This window comes from Hylobates moloch, unplaced genomic scaffold (genome assembly GCF_009828535.3).
Source record: "Hylobates moloch isolate HMO894 unplaced genomic scaffold, HMol_V3 SCAFFOLD_20, whole genome shotgun sequence".
Classification (NCBI taxonomy): Eukaryota; Metazoa; Chordata; class Mammalia; order Primates; family Hylobatidae; genus Hylobates; species Hylobates moloch.
The window spans coordinates 27,686,989-27,709,675 of NW_026652295.1; the positions used below are offsets into that span (position 1 = coordinate 27,686,989).

At 42.2% G+C, this 22,687-nt stretch overlaps 3 non-coding genes and 1 pseudogene across 3 annotated transcripts; 3 read left to right on the forward strand and 1 right to left on the reverse strand.

Moving 5' to 3' along the window:
• The first annotated feature begins 7,562 nt into the window (after positions 1-7,562).
• TRNAT-AGU (transfer RNA threonine (anticodon AGU)) lies at positions 7,563-7,636 on the forward strand. The gene has a single exon. It is a non-coding gene; the product is annotated as a tRNA-Thr (tRNA).
• A 3,511-nt stretch (positions 7,637-11,147) lies between these two features.
• Positions 11,148-11,219, forward strand: TRNAA-CGC (transfer RNA alanine (anticodon CGC)). Its single transcript has one exon. It is a non-coding gene; the product is annotated as a tRNA-Ala (tRNA).
• Positions 11,220-13,851: 2,632 nt separating this feature from the next.
• LOC116460120 (small ribosomal subunit protein uS2-like) lies at positions 13,852-14,739 on the forward strand (annotated as a pseudogene).
• A 2,576-nt stretch (positions 14,740-17,315) lies between these two features.
• On the reverse strand, positions 17,316-17,387 carry TRNAA-AGC (transfer RNA alanine (anticodon AGC)). Its single transcript has one exon. It is a non-coding gene; the product is annotated as a tRNA-Ala (tRNA).
• Positions 17,388-22,687: the final 5,300 nt, after the last annotated feature.

The following is a 22,687-nucleotide window of genomic DNA, read 5'->3' on the forward strand; positions in this document are numbered from 1 at the left end:
CTCACCTGGAAAACACATTATGATTCAGTTTAAGAGCACTAAATCTTGGATTTGTGAAAAACTTTAAAACCAATAAAAGCCTATAAAACAAAACAAAACAAAAAAATGGAAATGCCGATTTCCAATTTCTCTAGTTTAGGGAGGAAAGCAATATATAGCCCCTATAATGAAGAAAACAAGATGTTCAGGTAATGTCAATTAAATGAAAGCTCATCTATGCTAAAAACATGAGACGCATTTTTGTTTCCTCAGCTTTTGTCTGCCATACTCTGGAAGCCTTAGAAGTGGATGATCAGTGCTTGATGTATGCTACAGAAGAAGGAGCTGTCCCCAAGTCTCCCTGCTAATTCAAATAACGAAGCCAGAGAAGAAAGCAAGAAAGAAAGGGAAGAGAGAGAGAGAGCATACTACATTTGCCCTATTTCAAGAGTTTGTGGTTTCTTACATCTTTTTTTTTTTTTGAGATGGAGTTTCGCTTTTGTTGCCCAGGCTGGAGTGCAATGGCATGACCTTCACTCACCGCAACCTCCGTCTCCTGGGGTTCAAGTGATTCTCCTGCCTCAGCCTCCCAAGTAGCTGGGATTACAGGCATGTGCCACCACCCCGGCTAATTTTGTGTTTTTAGTAGAGATGGGGTTTCCCCATGTTGGTCAGGCTGGTCTTGAACTCCCAACCTCAGGTGATCTGCTCGCCTCTGCCTCCCAAAGTGCTGGGATTACAAGCGTGAGCCACTGTGCCCAGCTGGTTTCTTACATCTTATTGCCCACCAATCTTTTAGGCAACATTGAAAGTCACACAAAATGGCCCTAGACTTGTGTAAATGAACTCACGATAAACTTATTGGGGTCCCACTCTAGCCAAAATACATGGAGTTTTAGATATTTAATCCAAGTGTCTGATTGACCTGTTTTGGCCACTAGGCTCTCAGTTTAAACTTAAGTTTGGAAGCCCCAAGTTCCACAACAGATACCACAACATTCTTTCCACCCTCAGAGAAAAAGTTAGGGATACTCTCACCTTGGCCACCTCTTCACTCACTCACCTCTTTAGTAATTCAGTTAATTTTTTGGTCGAGGATTAAGTTGCTAAAACTTCTTTTAGATCAATAAATGAGATAGACAAACTGCACATTGGAAAGCATGCATACAGTTTAATTTTTGTTTTTGACAAAGTAGCCACTGATATTGGTGGCTTCAAAGAAAACAGAAGGAAAGCCACTCAGATCTCAAAACTCACAAGCAACGAGAAAGATTAAATTACAATGTTTAGAACAAAAAAAAGTCACTGCAATGGGGGTGTAGCTCAGTGATAGAGCACGTGCTTAGCATGCCCGAGGCCCCAGGTTCAATCCCCGGTATCTCCAGCTAGTTGATACTACGTTGTGCACCACCACCAATGAAGATGGCGGGTTTCCTCGCCATGAGTTTAGGTTTTCAAAACCATCTTGATTTATAAGAAGATAATCTATGCTAATATCCTGTCCTAAAAAAAGTGCTATATAGCATATTCTATTTGTATTTTAAATTTTAAATTGACAAGTAAAATTGCGTTTTTATTATGTACAACATACTATTTTGAGATACATATCTCAAATGATAAAAACGTAATTTTACTTGTCAATTTAAAATACAAATAAAAAATAAAATGTTACACACACACACACACACACACACACACACACACACACGCATGCATTGTGGAGTAGCTAAATCGAGCTAATTACCATATGCATTACTTCACATAGTTATCATTTTTGTAGCGACAACTCTTTAAAATCTCATCATGTTTCAATACATTGTATTGTTTTTACCTATAGTCATCATGTTGTACAATAGATTTCTTGAACTTCTTCTAAGTGTAATTTTGTATTCTTTTACCAACATCTTCCCAATGCTTCCCTGACCCTACCAAAGTTACTTGTTGACATTTTTGTTAATCACATACTCTCTCTACCCACTCTGAGCAATCACTGCTATGTTGGCTACAGTCTTATACTTCATAAAAATGTAGTGGGAAAAATTAAAAGTTCTGAGGGCAGGAAAATCACCTTAACTTGAAAAGGATCTCCTTAGACACTTAACCACACTTCCACCTCATCTTTCGTGCACCTCAGACTAGCATCAGGAATTAGTTCAACAGGGTTCGTTCTTGGATTTGGCGGAAAGTTTAATATTAATATTAGGATGCTGCAGTTTTTTTTGTTTTGTTTTGTTTTGTTTTTGTTTTTTTTTTGTTTTTTTACGGAGTTTCGCTCTTGTTACCCAGGCTGGAGTGCAATGGCGCGATCTCGGCTCCCGGCAACCTCCGCCTCCCGGGAACCTCCGCCTCCCGGGTTCAAGCGATTCTCCTGCCTCAGCCTCCCGAGTAGCTGGGACCACAGGCGCGTGCCACCACACCCCGCCAAATTTTTGTATTTTTAGTAGAGACAGGGTTTCACTGTGTTAGCCAGGGTGGTCTCGATCTCCTGACCTCGTGGTCGGCCCACCTCGGCCTCCCAAAGTGCTGGGATTACAGGCGTGAGCCGCCCCGCCCGGCAAGGCTGGAGCATTTTTAAAAAGTCAGCCTGCTCGAGTACTTTGGAAAAAGCAGCATCCTGTGGGATGAAGAACCCAGTAATGAAAAGCAAGACTTTGTTACACAATATGTGGAGCCCAAAATCCTGTGAACCGCACTGGTCACAGACCCGTGAAGCTGGCCCTGATGACAAGTATAGAAGAGATCATCCCAACAAAGAAACAAGCCGTTTTCTTGTTTCTTTACCCTGTCCTAAGAGATAGGAAAGTAGGTGTTCAACAATGCCAGTTTTGAACTGAGGAGGCAGGAGATGCTTATTCACCGCAAAGACTTGCTACCCTGTCCTGCCCGGTTTGAATCCTGAAGTGAAAGAAGCGAGAGTGCAGAAAAACTCCTTTGTCTTCTACCTGTGCTGAGGTCAGACTCTGGGTATTGTTGAGAGAGCACCACCTTTTGAAAAGGCTGCAAAAAAAGAAATGGAGTGGAAGTCCTAAGCATTTATGGAGACAACAGAGGAGGGCACAGACACATCACCACATGAACAGGTGGCACAGACACACCATCACATGAACAGGGGGCACAGACACACCCTCTGCACTGAGTTAGGACAATCGCCTTATGTTTGTGGGATATTTCTACGTTTTCCCTCCCAGTAGTCTAAATTTGCAGTCCTAATAATAACTTTGATCAATCAACATAAATTTGATCACACAATCCAGTTTATGACAGAAAATAGTTTTTGTGTTTCACTTAAACCAGGAGAAAATATTATAGAGGGAGACCTGAGTGCATAAGGCAAGAGGTTTGAAGGAAAGATAAAGGCTATTGTATCTGTTGAATAAAATGTCTAGGAGGCCATTGATTTGGACTGGGCTCCTCCACTAAGCCTCACAGATCAAACTAATATGGAGTTGAAATACAGTAGCTGAGCTTTAATTACCTGCTGGAGGCTCTGTAACCAGTTAACAAAGTAAGCTGTAACCAATGAGGTTGTCTCCACTGTACTTCTGTTTCCCGTAAATGCTGTTAGGCCATGTTATTGGTTGGCATTCTCTGAACCTGCTCTGGTTTGTAGGGTTGCCCGATTCTTCAATCGTTTTTGTTTTGTTTTGCTATGTTTCATTTTGTTGTTCTTTGCTCAAATAAGCCCAGTTAAAATTTAAACTTGTCTAAGGATATTTCCATGAAACATGAGAAAAGGACATTGGTCACAGAAAAGATGACTAGTCTGGTTTGTGTTAATTTAGTGCTTGTTGCAAATAATTCGCCAGTTTTTAGAAGAAGCCAAGTGGTCACATAAAGTCAGAGGCCACTGTAATGTTTCAATAAAGGAGTTTAGGAAACCTGCATCTCAGGTCAGGCGCGGTGGCTCCCGCCTGTAATCCCAGCACTTTGGGAGGCTGAAACAGGCAGATCACCTGAGGTCGGGAGTTTGAGACCAGCCTGACCAACATGGAGAAACCCCGTCTCTACTAAAAATACCCAGGTGTGGTAGTGCATGCCTGTAATCCTAGCTACTCGGGAGGCTGAGGCTGAAGAATTGCCTGGGAGGCGGAGGTTGCGGTGAGCTGAGATCGTTCCATTGTACTCCAGCCTGGGCAACAAGAGTGAAACTCCGTCTAAAAAAAGGAAAGAAATCTGCATCTCTCCTATCCCACAAATTTGGACAACTTTGAGTCACAAAAAAATCACCAGTTGTTCTGTGAACTAAATTACACGAGCTCTAGAACACATGCTCCATCCAAAGTAAGTGGGAATTGTCTTTTCCATGCAAAAAGTGCCACACCAAGCCATTCCATGCCACCAGCTTTATGTAGCATCAAAGTTACATTGTCCACAGGAAACACTCCCTCCACTTTTCCAGAAAGACCATCCACCCTAATGTCTGGTAATTCAGCCAAGCACATATTATAGGAGCATGTTCCTGAAATCTGCAGTATAAATGAATTGTATTAAAGACTTCTCCCCTCTCTGATAGAGACGTCAGTTGCTGCTTACAGGTCCTTTTGGAGTGAATGCTGTTGTCATTCCCCTGAGACTCAAGCCTGTCAGATAAACCAGACTCTCTCTCTTCTGTTCCTATCATCTCCCGTTGTCATTTTCTTCTTTTTCACTGCAGATTCAATCTCTGAATCTTCTCCACCCCAAGTGCTGTCCTTATCGTCAATGACTTAGGCAGGGTTTTTGTGCTCTATTTTGAATATATATTTGTGTGTGTACATATATTTAAAATTGCTTACATATCTATATATAAAATGGCTTATATACACCTATTATTATAGATTATAATAATGTATGTATATAAATAATATAAACAATATATTGTATGTTTTATATACATATTTATGTAATTATGGAAGTGGTATCCCTTTACCTTTGCCATATTCTATTGGTTAGAAGTAAGTCACAAGTCCCATTCACACTCAAGGGAAGAGTATTACGCAAATACTTGAATACTAGGAGATAGAAATTATTGGAGATCAACCTAGGGAATGTTTGTCAAAGTAAGCTTGTGCAAAATTAATTGTGTTTTCCAGGCTTTTAAATATACTCCTACTGTAATCTGAATGTTTGTGACTGACCCTATCACTGAAAATTCATATATTGAAACCTAATCACCAATATTATTAGGTTAGGCTTTAGGGCCTTTGGAAGGTGATTAGGTGATAAAGGTGGAATCTTCATGAATGGGATTAGTGCTCTTATAAAATATGCCTGAGAGAGACCTTTTTCTGTAAATGGCCAAGTAGTAAATATTTTAGGATTTACAAGTCAAATGGCCAAATCAAGCATATTATGTAGGTACTTATATAACAAGGGAGAAAAAAAGTCCACTCATACTTATTGATGAAATTCAAAACACAATACTAATTGAGTATAATTATTATGAGAAAAATTAAATAATAATAATAATTATTATTATTATTATTACAGATGGGGGCTCAAAGTAAGCATTTCCTATTATCAAAGTCATTTGCTAATGCTCATCTGTTAATGACCTGTAGTGCAATTTTATTTATTTCATCTTTGAAAATATCTTTTCAAAAAGATAGGAGATGCCAAATGGCTAATATTAATCTGTGAGTATATGATTTGGGGCATATTCATTGCATGGAAGACATTTATGGATTCTAGTAGGTTCATCTCTTTATGTTTGCTTTTAGCATGTCATTACATTGCAAATTAGTCACTTAAAGTGAGGCTTAGTGTGAAGCTCCTTAATTGCATAATTAAGTAGATTTTGAAATATGAAAATTGCTTTTGTACTTGCATTAAGTTTTTAACACACTGTTGGTACTGTAGTTCGAGTTAGGAGAATATATCCACTGAAAATTTCTGTGGGATTGGAGAATTGCTTCTTTTAACTTTTGACAGCACAAGCAGTGCACAGGGCAGCTTGATATTACTATGATTCTAGCAGTGTTAGCTGTAATCAAAATGACTTTACTGCAGTACAGGTTTTATACATAAACATTGTTTTGCCTTGTAATTTGGGGCTGAATTTATTAAAAAGCATTATCCAATCTGAAACAAAAGCTAACTTCCAAAGCCAGTCAGTGTTTGATCATAGTAATTGAGGGCAGTTCTTCCCCTTCAAAAAAAATTTCCATCTCAGCCCTGAGTTAAACACACACACACACACACACACACACACACACACACACAACTTGTCAGCGTTAAGTTATTAAACTGCTGTGTGATCCATCTTGTCAGGACCTTCAGCTTCTAATTTCCGTCAAAAATTTGTGAAAGTGATGATGGCTGTCCACCAGAGCAAATTAAGTCCACTGCTCAGTAACACCTGATACCATCAAATATTTTCCACAAATTATCTCTTAATGAATAATATAATAAATAACAATAGGCTTACATTTTTCACAAGTTTTTTAAACTTGTTCAGCTAAACCTCTTTCTTTCCTTCTCATAATTTTGCCATCACTAGCTGTAACATATCTTAGCAGATTTAGCTTCAGGTTGCAATGAATTATTGTTTTTCAACCTCTTAGAAAATACTGTACTCTAGGCCGTGCACAGTGGCTCATGCCTGTAATCCCAGTACTTTGGGAGGCCGAAGCAGGTGGATCACCTGAGTCAGGAGTTTGAGACCAGCCTGGCCAACATAGTGAATCCCTCGTCTCTACCGAAAACACGAAAATTAGCCGGGTGTCATGGTGCATGCCTGTAATCCCAGCTACTCGGTAGGCTGAGGCAGGAGAATTTCTTGAACCCGGGAGGCGGAGGTTGCAATGAACCAGGATTGTGCAACTGTTCTCCAGCCTGGGCAATAGAGTGAGACTCCGTCTCAAAAAAAAAAAAAAAAATACTGGTGACAGAGACTCGAGTCTTCATTCCTTACGTTAATAGTTTGAATGCTTATCAACTGAGCTGCATGAATCTATCAGTCTAGCTGGGACACACACATATATTCCACTAACTCATTTGGTAGCTGTTGTCCTAATATAGGACAATTGTCCTTATATAGTCGCTAAAGCTCCAGAAGGCTCTGTTTTCCTCCCTCCTGTCTTCCTTGTCTTCCATCTCTTTATGAGTGTAGATCAAGAGCTGTAATGTTCCCTAGAAAAAGGGAAAATTTGATTGGTAAATCATAGGAACTACTTGAGCTCATTTCCAGGGGTTGACTTTTAAAGTGAAAGAACTTGTGGCATTTCCCTTCTGTCACAGATGCACAATCTAAACATTAAGTCAAATGCCTTAGAAAGCCTAAAATGAGCCTGAAATAAAAATATTTACTCATAGTCCCTTCTCCTTTGATCTTGCTTGAATTTTTCCCTCGGCTTGAGTTCCCATGAGGCAACAAGGCTCCAAGCCAACTACAGTGAGGTTATGAAGAGCAAGAGAAAAAGACTGGCAAATCAGTGCTTCCATCAAAGCTGTTATTCACTGTCTTGAGTGGCTGTGAGTGGAATCAAAGGCCAAATAAAAATCCAAGAACTGAACAACTTTTTTTTAATTAAAAGGAAAATCTAAATTCTACCACAGATACCAAGGTATACTCTGATAGGAGGAAACCAAAAGTAGCTTCTGTGGGCTCTGTGGCTTAGTTGGTTAAAGCGCCTGTCTAGTAAACAGGAGATCCTGGGTTCGACTCCCAGCGGGGCCTTTGTTGGCAAAATGAGTGTGTCTTCCTGCCAACTCTCTTAAAACTTGAGGTTTTTCTGTCGTTCCTGCCTACCTTCGGAGATCCTCTGCCCCTGATTTTGGACATAACAGGTGACATCCAAAGGCTTTGGAAAAGAACTGAAACTGTACATCCTCCCAACCTGAGACTACATGAAAATAGCAAAGAGCAGGACAATAATTATAATATACTGCCCAATTTTTGTTTGCTTTAAAAAAATACAAGCCATATCTTCCATTGGGATTTTCTGTGCAATGTCGTTTCAAGTATTCCAATTTTATATAGAGTTAAGAACAACGAATTGAAGTTTAGAGAGGAAACGTATACTGTAGGCGTGGATTTTAATACAGTACTGGCCAGCGCTCTTGGGATTATAATTCAACTATAGGCGTGTGAAGAGTTAGAATGTCTTCAATTCTCCAAATTTGTAAAATGTCAACTATGAATTAATAATCTGTAATTATGAATGCCGATTATAGATACTACAATTATATGTACTATGAATGTCGATTTAATATTGATGAAAGCCAGCTACATAATTTACAGGCCCAGTGTAAAATGAAAATACAGGGTCCTGTATTCAAACAGCAGGGTCAACTGCCATCAAAAGTGCTAAAATACAAAGCTTTTCCCTTTCAGTCGCTCTTTTTTCGGCCTGTCATGGTATTTTTCATTTTCTGTCTAATGTCACTCTACTTAAGAAAAAATAAAATAAAGCCGGGCGCGGTGGCTCACGCTTGTAATCCCAGCACTTTGGGAGGCCGAGGCGGGCGGATCACGAGGTCAAGAGATCGAGACCACGGTGAAACCCCGTCTCTACTAAAAAATACAAAAAATTAGCCGGGCGTGGTGGCGGGCGCCTGTAGTCCCAGCTACTCGGAGAGGCTGAGGCAGGAGAATGGCATGAACCTGGGAGGCGGAGCTTGCAGTGAGCCGAGATTGCGCCACTGCACTCCAGCCTGGGCAACAGAGCGAGACTCTGTCTCAAAAAAAAAAATAAAAAATAAAAAATAAAAAATAAAAAAAATAAAATAAAATTGTAAATTCATCAAAATGAATTTTACAGTCCTTCTTTATTTCACACATCAAAATTCATGAGGCATCGTGATTGCTTTATTATATACGGAGAAGCAAAGGAAGTCAAACACGAAATTCCTTTGCTTATGTGCCATCCTCTTTTGCTCCCCCGAATATCAATTACTATATAAATTAAGAGATGCAGTTCATATGAAATTTTAAGACTGCAAAGGTAGATCGCTGGTAGAGTCTCTGAAAAGGAAAAGTTGCCAAAACCCAGAATTGAACCAGTCTCCTTTAGATCTTCAGGCTGATGCCCTCCCAACGGAGCTATCTCAGCTTACAGTAGACTGAAAATTGTATTCAATTTCTCTTTGAATACTTCGATTGTTTCCAACTTTTTAGCTTTCAGGTTTCTTAAGTGCTTTTATTATACAATGTATTTACCCACTAAGAAAGACTTGGAACTTATTGACTCCTACATATGATGGCTGAATCCAATTCCCTGGCAGTGTGGAATGGATAGGTGGAGGAGGGAGACAGAAGATAAGTAACGGGAATTAAAAACCAAACAAACAAAAAACTTTCTGCTCTTCCACGTCCTGTTAATTGAGACAGACACAGCAAAGAAAATTTAAAAATAAAAATAAAAAATAAAATGTGGTGGCGTTCTTTGTTTTTCTTTTCTTTTTGTCTTTGATAATCTTTAAAGATGCGGACAATTGGAACCCAAGGTTAATTTCTGTTAATATGGGGTCAGGTTTCTGTCTCCTAGCGATGATTTTGAATGAGCTATTAATCCTTTGTTTTATCCTCTTCCATCTAGTCTTTGTCATAGTCTTTTGCCCTGGGCTGTGCAGAAGTTTATGGCGTACAAATGGAGTAGCACTAAAGGGAGTACTTTGGATCATGTATGAGAGTAAAGTGTATGAGAAAAGAAGGGGTGGCTGTTGGTGAGTAGCTAAAGAACAGCAACAGTTTCAGGAAATGAAACCAAGACAGCACACGTTTTAAGTATGCATTCTACCACCGAGCAACATTCTGGTGATAGCCAAGCTCTCTTGGAGATATATCTTGATATATCAATGTCAGTATTTCTAATTTTCAAAACATAATGGTTGGCGGGAGAAAATCCACTGAGATAAATCCCACTATTTCTGAAATCACTAAACTGGATCTCGTTTAATCGCTATACCACGAGAAAGGTTACTGAATTGCAGACTAAATGACAATGCATCTGCTTCTAGGACATTCCCAGTCCAACCTGGAAAGGGTAGACAATTGCTGAAACATGTTTATATGAATATTGTTTTACTTGTACATGATTAACCTAGGGTGAATAAGTTTCTTTCTTTTGAACTGATAGAGCTTTGTTTTCTTTTGTTTTTCACATTGTGGGATTTGTCACAGACCATTGTCACAATTGTTTTGACCTAATTAAAGTGTGGAGCATATTACTGCTAATTATTTTCAGTATTCCTCTTTTTATTAAGAGCTAGAACACGTCTTTATTGTGGATCAGAAGCTGATTGGGAAATTTGGAGCTAGTTTTAATGTAAGAACCATCATAAATTTTTTATTATTCAAAATGTAGGACTTAAATTTAGGAAAGATAATATCAAAAAGAACTGCCAAAATGCAATTGTATTACATCAGGATACTAGATGTGTAATGTAAAAAAATTTTTTTTTCCTGTAAAAATTATTAGTTGAATAGGAATGGTGAGAAGGGAAAAAATTTATTAGGTTCTTTTTTTTTTTTTTTTTTTTTTTTTTTTTTTTGATGCGGGGTCTCGCTCTGTCGCCCCCAGGCTGGAGTGCAGCGGTTTGATCTCGGTTCACTGCAAGCTCCGCCTCCTGGGTTCATGCCATTCTCCTGCCTCAGCCTCCCGAGCAGCTGGGACTACAGCTATTAATTAGGATGCATTAACGGGGATTGAGAGTCAGCTGGAAAATGGATGTTGTCACAGTGTCCGACAAATACAGTGTGAATTCAACTCGCCGACGGCTGCCTCTGGACGGAGGAGCACTTCATTTGAGTCAGTATTGCGGGAGAAAGTAGAAGTGTGACAAACATAGCTCAATTGGAAGAGCTCTGGACTAAAGGTCTAGACTAAAATCAGGGATCCTTCTCCATGACTGAACAGTCCTCAATGTTGGAAGTTTGTGCTGTTTGCTGGTGGAGGAATGTAGCTTTCATGCAGTTTGCTTGTGAATGGAGCTTGGAGCAGGCTAAGAGGAACTGGAAAGTCCGAGGATAAGAAACTGCATCATTTGGACTATAATCTTAGTGTTTTAGTACACTGTTATAAGTACATTAGGATACCGTTAGCTGCCAAACAGTATCGAGTTCAGTGATTTCACGAAAGTAGTGGAATTTAATCCAGCGATCTTTCTCCAACCAACAGAAAATGAAACCAACAAACTGAAAACAAAGTGATATTTTATATAAAAGCCAACAGAACATTTTGCGGCCAGGGGGTGTAGCTCAGTGGTAGAGCGCGTGCTTCGCATGTACGAGGCCCCGGGTTCGACCCCCGGCTCCTCCAGTTGTCCATTTTCTTCATTCTCCTTTCTCATTCTTTGCATGTGTTTGTCACGTTTCCCCTACGCCTATAAAAAGAGGAGAGTGTTAAATGTGTTGCTTTTAATACTATGCTATTTATTCGGGCAGTCATCTGTGGCTTTTTATAAAACTTAGCTTGAGAAGAATATCTTGCTAACGTGAGTGAAACAAGCAGACATTGAAACGGGGACACAAACTACTCCACAAGGAGTTCTTTATGTTTTTTCCAGACGCAAATACCTTTTAAGTTATGTTGATTAATGTTAAGATTTTCTAGGCTTACATCAAAGCTGTGTGTGGGTCATGGTATCATTTCTAACTGTATGTAGATATCGACTTGTAGCCCAGCGTAAAAAAAAAGTCATAAATAGATAAATTTTCCATCAAGATCTCCTTGGCAGGAAGCACGAACCCTGCAGTCACATTACAGACCCATGCACTTTGAGTTCCGTTTGGCTGTATCGCTAAAGAGCGAGACTGAAAAAGGATGGAAATAAGAAAAAATAGGCAGCTCAGAGAAAATTTTCCTTGCATCTCTGCTTTATGGGCATTAGGTAGTCCAAGAATGAGGAGCAGGAAATCTTCCCACTGGTTGCCTTACGCCTCTCTCCTCGGGGCTCCTCCAACAGCCTCCTCTGCCGCTGAGAATTGAATTGTGAGCAACAGAGGGGCTGGGCATTAGGTCCCAAGTTTTTCTGGGTGAGTTAGTAGGTAAAGGTTGTCTAAATGTAAGGTGGCACTCAGCGCTTTGCCTCGCGAACGCTTAAAACATAATTTGGATGACTGAAAACAGCCAGCTCTCGTTCGCTGCAATAGCTTACAGCCTACAGCAAGCGATCTACCAACAGGTTTTAAAAGTTAGGTCTTGGTTGGGTGCGGTGGCTCACGCCTGTAATCCCAGCACTTTGGGAGGCCCAGGTGGGTGGATCACCTCAGGTCAGGAGTTCGAGACCAGCCTGGCCAACATGGTGTAAACCTTTTCTCTACTATTAGCCAGGCGTGGTGGCCGGTGCCTGTAATCCCAGCTACTCGGGAGGCTGAGGCGGGAGAATCGCTTGAACCCGCGAGGCGGAGGTTGCGGTGAGCCGAGATCGCACCCCTCCAGCCTGGGCGACAGAGAGAGACTCTGTCTCAAAAAGAAGAAGAAGAAGAAGAAGGAGAAGGAGAAGGAGAAGGAGAAGGAGAAGGAGTTAGGTCTTGGATTTTGGCAGCAGTTATTTTTATTGCATATTAAATCGACTTTCACAGGAAATGTACATAAAATATGTAATAGAAGTCACCAAATAACTCCCCCCATTCCTCAAACCAAAGCATCTAGCTGAAGTAAAAATCTCAGAAGCATTGCCAAATAGCGTATTTAAATTATTTGCCTTCTACATTTCCTCGATGAATTTCAGGGCTTTTTGTTCTTGAATCTTTAAATGAATTAATAATACTTCATATATCACTGTACCAAAGGCTCCAAAGGCAGGTGTGGCCAAAGGTGTGTGGATGAGGAATAGGACTAGATAAAGTTGCTTGAATTTCTAGAAAGAAACACTTGTTAAAGAGTAAGTAAAAACTATGGTATATCATTGTTCTGCACTTTCTTTTCCATACAAATCGTGTGTTGGTGAATGTATCAAAACAGATACCAGTTTTCTTTGTCAAAGCCTTTGCATGCTACCTTTTGTATTAGAAAAGGATGTTTTAAATGTGAAGTTGAAATTCCAAATATAACGTCAAATTTTCTTTGTTTGAAGAAACTAAGAGCGTGCTCCTCCTAGTTCCTTAAGGAGCAGGAGAGGGAGCAAGGATGAATCACTGGCTCAGTTTTCTCTGAGATCCAAACCCAGGACAGAGGTTTTAACCAGCTAAGTCACAGAGTCCCCTGGCAGGGCTATCCCCATCAGGTATGTTATGGTCATGCTGCTGTCTGAATTATTTCTGGGCAAAGACAAAATGATAGACCTTCTTTCTCTTTGACCCTCATTTCCTTGACTCCTGACTGGCCCACAGAGTTGCCAAATCAGTGAAAAACAGCTTGGACCACCTTCCATTTTGTCAAGCATGGATTCTCAGGGCATCTTTTACCTCTTGCTATTTATAACCCTACAGTATTTGGTGTGGAGCCCTCAACATATCTCTCGGGCAGCTATCAAGAACGATGAAAGACAAAACATCTCCATGAAGCAGTAGAACTCTGGCCATTGTAGTCCATGAGGGAATCCATATTTTGGAGGCCCCTTTCCAGGAAAACGGAATAGCTAAGACCCACTACCTCAAAGCTTCACACACAAACAAGCCTGGCCAACGTTAACTCACTTGGCTTCAGGTTGGAGCTCCAGTGTGTTTCTCTTTCTCCAGGTAGTCTCCACCCTGTCACAGATTTCCCACACCATTGCACAAGAGCCCCTGAATTTTCACTGCTTCTGGCCGTCTACCCAGTTAGAAATACTAGGAGGAGGGTACAAAAGAGCAGAACTCAGAAGGTTGTCTGGGGAAATCTAGATCCAGATGGAAGAAGAAAACAAGTTCCAAATGAAAACCCATGTGTGCTTTTCCGCGCTACCCACAGAGGGGTCCATAGGGCGTTGTTCTGGATTCCCGCTGTAACTTGAAGGGAAACTTTCACAATGTTCGGAGCCCTTGATGTCCTGCAAATGAAGGAGGAGGATGTCCTTAAGTTCCTTGCAGCAAGAACCCACTTAGGTGGCACCAATCTTTACTTCCAAATGGAACAGTACATCTATAAAAGGAAAAGCGATGGCATCTACATCATAAATCTGAAAAGGACCTAAGAGAAGCTTCTGCTGGCAGCTCCTGCCATTGCTGCCATTGAAAACCCTGCTGATGTCAGTGTTATATCCCCCAGGAATATTGGCCAGAGGGCCGTGCTGAAGTTTGCTGCTCCCACTGGAGCCACTCCAACTGCTGGCTGCTTCACTCCTGGAACCTTCACTAACCAGATCCAAGCAGCCTTCCGGGAGCCAGGGCTTCCTGTGGTTACTGACCCCAGGGTTGACCACCAGCCTTTAGTGGAGGCATCTTATGTTAACCTACCTACCATTGCTCTGTGTAACATAGATTCTCCTCTGTGCTATGTGGAAATTGCCATTCCATGCAACAACAAAGGAGCTCAATCAGTGGGTTTGATGTGGTTGATGCTGGCCCCGGAAGTTAGGCGAATACATGGCACCATTTCCCGTGAACACCTGTGGGAGGTCATACCTGATCCCTGCTTCTACAGAGATCCCAAAGAGATTGAGAAAGAAAAGCAGGCTGCTGCTGAAAAAGCTGTGACCAAGGAGGAATTTCAGGGTGAATGGACTGCTCCAGCTCCTCAGTTCACTGCTACTCAGCCTGAGGTTGCAGACAGGTCTGAAGGCCTGCAGGTGCCCTCTGTGCCTATCCAGCAGTTACCTACTGAAGACTGGAGAGCTCAGCCTGACACAGAAGACTGATCTGCAGCTCAAACTGCTCAGGCCACTGAATGGGTAGAAGCAATCACTGAATGGTCTTAAGCTATTCTTGCACAGGCTCTTAGACAACATGGAAATAACACTGACGGGAAATAAACATCAGTTTCAAAAAAAAGAAAGAAAGGAAAGAAAGAAAGAAAGAAAGAAAGAAAGAAAGAAAGAAAGAAAGAAAGAAAGAAAGAAAGAAAGAAAGAAAGAAAGAAAGAAAGAAAGAAAAAGAAAGAAAAAAGAAAAACTTAAGTGTATGCTGTCACAGTTACTGCTCTAGCAAACTCTTCAGTGGATCATCATGATCAGGAAACTCAGCAGTGGCTTTGTCTCAGGGATGCTGCAGTTCCGTTCCTGAGACCTACAAAGAAACACATAGGAGGCATTTAAGTTTAAGGGACTTAAACTTCTGTTACAACCTCCTTACTCTTACCCCGTGCTCCTGGAGAGATTGTGAAACCTCAACCATCACAATGGCACAAATAATAGACACTTTCCTCCTGTTGTTAAATTTTGAGGTGTCCAAATATGTCCACATAAATTTTAGGAGGTAATCGTAAACCATTGTGTCTTCTCTTTTACTTTTACCTTTCTCTCTAATATTTTTCTTATTTGTGCAAAATCTGTATCTTCCTGAATATGTGAATAAATTATGTATCAACTTCTTGGTTCCTTCCCAACTTTTGTCTCCTGTCCCTATCCCCGCTAGAATTGACGGAGTGAGGCTCAGTTGTGGCTGGAAAGTCACTGAGATGGGCCTTTAGAGGCAAGGCGACATTTATAACATAGCCAACCAGAAACAACCTCCAATAAAGAGTCAAAAGGTTTTGAACTGGAAAGCAGTGTTTCCTGAGCCTGAGGAACTGCCCTGAGAACTTCACTGGTATACGTGTTTGTAACTTGCAGCTCCATAGTGGACCGATAATCACCGGATAGGGGGAAAGATGGGAATCTTTACAATTGAAAGGTCTCCCTCAGATGATTATCATTCAGGTTTGAGAACGCCAACCTAGAAAGTGGAGCTGCAGGAACTGTAGTGAGCTGAGCTGCTGGAGGACGTTTAGGTAGGAGGAAGCTGTGGAACCGAATCAACGGGAATGGGAGAAAGTGGAGGTTAAGGCGACAAGAGGTGGTGAAGAAAACGAGTGGGAAGATAGGTGGAGGCAGGTGGTTGCAGAAGAAGAAGGGACGAAGGAGACAGCTTGAAGCCAGATCTTTACGGAGGCCTAAGATTTGGATGGCCCTGAAAGTGCCCGCATTGCCAATGTCTCCTAGGCTCCTCTATAATGTTTTGTTTTGAGAGGGAGTCTCGCTCTGTCGCCCAGGCTGCAGTGCAGTGGCGCAATCTTGGCTCATTGCAACCTCTGCTTCCCGGGTTCAAGCGATTCTCCTGCCTCAGCCTCCCAAGTAGCTGGGATTACAGGCAAGCGCCACTGCGCCCAGCTAATTTTCCTATTTGTAGTAGAGACAGGGTTTCCGCCACGGTCTCGAGCTCCTGAACTCAGGTGATCCGCCCACCTCGGCCTCCCAATGTGCTGGGATTACTGGCGTGAGCCACCGAGCCCGGCCCCTCAGCTCCTCTTTGGCTGTAGGAAACCAGGTCTTTCCCTCCCAAGGGAAGTGAACTACAAGCTTCTCTTCCACAGGAAAACATAACCCTTTTTGTCCAAGACTGACACCGCTTTGAGAGCGACCAGCAGCTTTTTCCATCTCTGAAAATAATATTCTCAACTGTGGGTTTTGAAAGCCTCGGAGTTTCGCCAGAAGTGTCTTTCGTTCGGAAAAAATTCTGAGCATTCCTTCTTTAGAGAAAGCTGGGATCACAGCGCTCCCATGACTAGTGATTGAACCCACCTTTTGCCGCCCAACCAAGATTCTGTCAGTGGTGGAAATGTAGGGGAGAATGAAGAAAGTTCTGTAGTCTATCAGATATGGGTGGAGTAGGGGTGGGAGGGAGGACAGAAATCTAATGGATGTTTTCCAAGAGCGATTTTTTTTTTCTTCTCTTTCTTTGTTCCCCCTGATTTCTTAATGGTAATGAGAAACGGCAGCAAAGGAGAACGAGTCTTTTTTTTTTTTTTTTTTGAGACGGAGTCTTGCTCAGTCGCCCAGGCTGGAGTGCAGTGGAGCGATCTCGGCTCACTGCAAGCTCAGCCTCCCGGGTTCATGCAATTCTCCTGCCTCAGCCTCCCGAGGAGCTGGGACTACAGGTGCCCGCCACCAAGCCAGGATAATTTTTTTTTTTTTTTGTATTTTTAGTACAGTTAGGGTTTCACCATGTTAGCCAGGATGGTCTAGGAGAACGAGCCTTTTATGGCCGGCATGCCTGTTGCTTCACCATCAGGGGATCTTGAAAAAGCAGCTTCTCTATTTCAGTAAATGACTATAAAGCTGTGCTGAAGCAGTCAGATTGGGAGGCTGAAGGAGTGTTAGGACTCATAGTACAAAGTCAGATTGGGAGGCTGAAGGAGTGTTAGGACCCGTAGTACAAATGAATGAGTACCAAATGGCTTACCTTTGCTGTGAGTAGGAAAAACACAAGCTAGGGTATGCGCAAAGAAAAAAGAAAAGACTGGGAAGAAGTATTCAAAGAACGAAACGAAATGTTCAAACATAAGGAAATGCAGTCGTGGAGGTGCTGGGGATCGAACCCAGGGCCTCATGCATGCTAAGCATGCGCTCTACCACTGAGCTACACCCCCATTTAGGGTAGCCCTTTTTTACTTCCAGTAGCCTTTTCTTACTGATTTATTATATACTGTTATCTAAAGGTGAGGGCTTAAGGCATGATAGGTTAAAGTCCGCTATGTTTAACTCCAGTTTCTGAAACTTCTGAATGGAATCTTGTCTTGACGCTATGTCAAGAGGAGAAAGGCATTCTGGACCAAAAGACTCTTGGATCCTCCCACAGCCGTCATCTATTTCAAGGACTGCTTTTAGCCAACTTTTTTTGTCAGCTTCCGTCCACCTGGAGCGAAGTCCCAAGATTGAATCTCCTGGTATGTCTTCAGATTCTCTCCTTTTTAAAAAAACCTTCTCTGCCTAAGAAGCTGCCAACACACAAACACACACACACACACACACACACACACACGGTAGTGCCAGAGAATATAAAGACTAGTTCTGTGAGTGCTGCAGAGGAAACGTAGATCCAGGTGAGGAGATAAGACGTTAATGCACAAAAGTCGACTAAAAACGAATTTAAAACTTAAACTTAAGTCCCTAAACTGTAAAATTCCTTGAAGAAAACAGGGGGAAATCTTCTTGACATTGGTCTAGGCAATGATTTCTTGAGTACGACACCAAAAGCACAGGCAACAATAGCACAAATGGATAAGTGAGACTATAGCAAACTAAAAAGCTTCCTCACAGCAAAGAAAACAATCAACAGAGGAAAAAGGCAAGATATGGAATGGGAGAAAATATTTGCAAATCATTTGTCTGATAAGGGGTTAATATACAAAATAAATTTTTTAAACTGCTACAAGTCAATAGCCAAACACACACACACACACACACACACACACACAACTTAAAATCCCAAATAACCTGATTTTTAAAATGAGCATAGGACTTGAATAGACATGTCTCCAAAGAAGACATACAAATAGCCACTAGGTATGTGAAGAGGTGCTCTTAACATCGCTGATCATCAAGGAAATGCAAATCAAAATCACAATAGATACCACCTCACACCTATCAGGATGTCTCTTATTAAAAAGAAAAAACTCAAAAGATAAGTGTTAGCAAAGATGTGGAGAAATTGGAACCCTTCTACACTGTTGGTATGTAAAACGGTGCCACCACTATGGAAAATAGTATGGAGTTTCCTCAAAAGATAAAAACAGTACTGGCCGGGCGCTGTGGCTCACGCTTGTAATCCCAGCACTTTGGGAGGCCGAGGCGGGCGGATCACGAGGTCAGGAGATCGAGACCACGATGAAACCCCGTCTCTACTAAAAATACAAAAAATTAGCCGGGCGCGGTGGCGGGCGCCTGTAGTCCTAGCTACTCGGAGAGGCTGAGGCAGGAGAATGGCGTGAACCCGGGAGGCGGAGCTTGCAGTGAGCCAAGATTGCGCCACTGCACTCCGGGCTAGGCGAAAGGGCGAGACCTCGTCTCAAAAAAAAACAAAAAACAAACAAAAAAAAACAGAACTACCATATGATCCAGCAATCCCACTTCTGGGTATAAGTCCCCCAAAAATCGAAATTAGAATCTCAAAGAAACATATGCACCCCCATGTTCACTGCAGCATTATTCACAATAACCAAGAGAAGGCAACAATCCAAATGTCCATTGACAGATGAGTGGACAAAGAAAATGTGGTATATACATACAATGGAATATTATTCAGCCTTTTATAAAAAAGAAATTCTGCCATTTGCACCAGCATGAATGATTAACCTGGAGGACATTATGCTAAGTGAAATAAGCCAGTCACAGAAGGACAAATATTTCATGATTCCACTTATACGAGGTATCTAAAATAGTCAAACTCACAAATGCAGAGAACAGAATGGTGATTGTCAGGGACCAGAGGCAGAGGAGCTGTTGCTCCGTGAGTTAAAATTTTAGTTATGAAACATGAATAAGTTCTAGAGATCTGTTGCACGACATAGTGCCTTCAGTTAACAATACTATAATGTACACTGAAAAATTTGTTAAAAAGATAACTCTCGACCGGGCGCGGTGGCTCACGCCTGTAATCCCAGCACTTTGGGAGGCCGAGGCGGGCGGATCACGAGGTCAGGAAATCGAGACCAGCCTGGCTAACATGGTGAAACCCCGTCTCTACTAAAAATATTTTAAAAAATTAGCCGGGCACGATGGCGGGCGCCTGTAGTCCCAGCTACTCGGGAGGCTGAGGCAGGAGAATGGCGTGAACCCGGAGTTTGCAGTGAGCCGAGATCGCGCCACTGCACTCTAGCCTGGGCGACAGAGCGAGACTCCATCTCAAAAAAAAAAAAAAAAAAAGATAACTCTCATGTTTAAGTCTTCTTACCATCCATGCACATGAAAGAACACAAAGAAACTTTTGGAGTTGATAAATGTGTTTATTACCCTGATTGTGGAAAAGCATTATAAAGGTAAGCATATGTCCTCACTCATAAATTGCTTACATTCAACGTGTGTAGGGGTTTTGCATATATCAACTGTACTTCAATAAAGTTGTTAATAACTCCTGAAAAACAACCAAACAAGCAAAGACAAGAAGTTAATTCACAACACTTGACAAAAACAAAGAGTGACAAAGGTAGCAGTTTTGCACAAGGTTGCGTCCAACATCTGGATTTAGAAATGTGGCAGCGGCTTCATCGGCAACTCTACAGCTCTGGGTTTTTTTGTTCTTGATTTTTTATAGAGACGGGATGCGGGGAGGGGGGGCGGGTCTGTCTTCTCCCTATGTTGCCCAGGCTGGTCTTGAACTCCTGGGTTTAAGCGATCCTCCCGCCTCGGCCTCCCAAAGTGCTGGGATTACAGGTGTTTGCCGCCAAGCCTGGCTAGCTCTGGTTTTAAAGACAACACAAAAAAAGCCGAAGACAAAAGACTCTGTCAGAGCAAACTTTTTGAGCAAGGAGGAAAGCACAAACGAAGCTGGTCTCAACCTGAGAAAACCAATTCAGCATTTGTAAAACCCTCCCCACACCCGCACAAGTGAGAAAATTTCATCAGTCCCTGAAGTGCAGAAAGTAGACTCTTCCCGTCTTTAGCCAAAATGTAGTGCGACTGTTTAATCCAGATACAAATTTTGGAGAACATTGTAACCCGGCAGGGGCGTAAGGGAGAGTACGGAGAAGTTTGTCCCTAATCTACAGATTATGTTCTTACTACACTAGAAAGGCAAGTGGCTGGGAACTGAAATGAGCTGAGGAGTGGACGCAAGGGAAGGGTTTGAAAAGGCAGGAAGGGCTCTTGGCGCCAGGAGGGATGAAACTGAGTGGAGGAGAGAAGCAGTAGCGGAGAAGGCAGAAAAAAAATCCGGGATGCGTCTTTAAAGACGGATAGTATTGGGACAAGCGTGGAGGAAGAAAGCAGCCAAGCGCCGCGTCTCTGCCAAGCTTTCTCTAGGTCCTGGGGAAGAGAGAAGGCTCTAGGTGAGTGGTTTCAAAGTGTATATCCCACAGAAGGATACGGCTCGTGTTGCCCAAGATTTTGTGACTCTGAGAGTGCCTCACTGCACTCTCCATCGCAGGAAACAGGCTGAGCATTTTCGATGGCGTGTGGTTGAGTACTCGTGGAGCAGTAGCCCCTGGTATTGGAGGTTTGAGGAAAGTGACGTTGTGTCAGTTCTCATGTGGGAGCAGCCTGCAGCTTTGATACAGGCAGCAACTGTTTTGTTTGTGCTTCTTTTTGTTTGTTTGTTTGTTTATTTTGTCGTGTTTGGGTTTAAAATACAAGAGAAAGAATGAGGAAAAAGGTTAAGTAGTGACTGAACGTTTTGGGTTAGAGTGGATACCCACTAAAACCATCGTACGTCCGGCTAGCTCAGCTGGAAATGCATCAAGCCATTAGTCCGGAAATTTAGGAATCACGATCCTGCTCTGATGTAGATACTTTTCATTTTCCCATACTTCTTTTTGATTCATACTCAACAGGCTCCTGAACGCAGCTTTCTCCTGGAGCAACCGGGAGAGTATTTGCGGTGCGTTTTGCTACTTATATACTCTCTTGTCTCAGCGGGTTTCTGAAGAGCAAGATTTGAAAGGGGAAAGTTGGATTTGCAGAGAGATATTCCTTCAAGGCTCTTTTCTGCCCTACTGTGAAGTAGATGAACAAAACGCTGACTTAAGATATGAGGAGGATTGCACAGTGTTGAGAGTGCAAAAAGTGTCAAGTCAAAACATAGACATATTTTGCTCATAATGTAGATAAATTATTTTGGTAAACATAAATTTTATTATATATATATATATTTTTTTGAGACAGACTCTCGCTCTGTCGCCCAGGCTGGAGTGCAGTGGTGCGATCTCCGCTCACTGCAACCTCCGCCTACCGGGATCAAGCGATTCTCCTGCCTCAGCCTCCCGAGTAGCTGGGATTACAGGCGTCCGCCACTACGCCCGGCTAATTTTTGTATTTTTAATAGAGACAGGGTTTCACCATGTTAGTTGGGCTGGTCTCGAACTCCTGACCCCAGGTGATCCGCCCGCCTCGGTCTTCCAAAGTGCTGGGATTACAGGCGTGAGCCACAGCACCCGGCCATAAACTTATTAATATCATAAAAAATTATTGGTCAGGAGCAGTGGCTCACACCTCAAATCCCAGTGCTTTGGGAGGCCAAAGCAGGAGGATCAACTGAGTGCAGGAGTTGGAGACCAGCCTGGCTAACATAGTGAGAGCCTGTCTCTACAAAAAAATAGAAAAATTAGCCAGGTATGGAGGTGCACACCTGTGGTCCCAGCTACGCCAGAGGCTGAGGCAGGAGGATTGCCTGGGCCTAGGAGTTTGAGGCTGCAGTGAGCCATGCTTGCAGTGCCACTGCACTCCAGCCTGGGTGACAGGGCGAGACCTCAACTCAAAAAATAAATAAAATAAACTTTACTCTAAAAAAATTACTGAAGGGACAACCAGAGTGGCTCACACCTGTAATCCTAGCATTTTGGGAGACCAAGACAGGAGAACTGAGTCCAGGAGTTTGTGCTCAAGTAATAGCAATACTATCAGCACTCAATCTTGGTATCTTAAAACTTAACATTCAAATGAAATTTTAATTTGAGTCAATTACGAATAGAATATTCCACTTTTGCATAATTAACCACGAATTCATGCAACAAATCAGAATTTATTTATTTCATTTTTATTATAATTATTATTTTTTGAGTTGGTGTCTCACGCTGCCACCCAGGCTGGGGTGCAGTGGCGTGATCTCAGCTCACTGCAACCTCCACCTCCCAGGTTCAAGTGATTCTTGTGTCTCAGCCTCCCGAGCAGCTGGGATTACAGGCGCACGCCACCACACCCAGCTAATTCTTGTGTTTTTAGTAGAGATGGGGTTTCG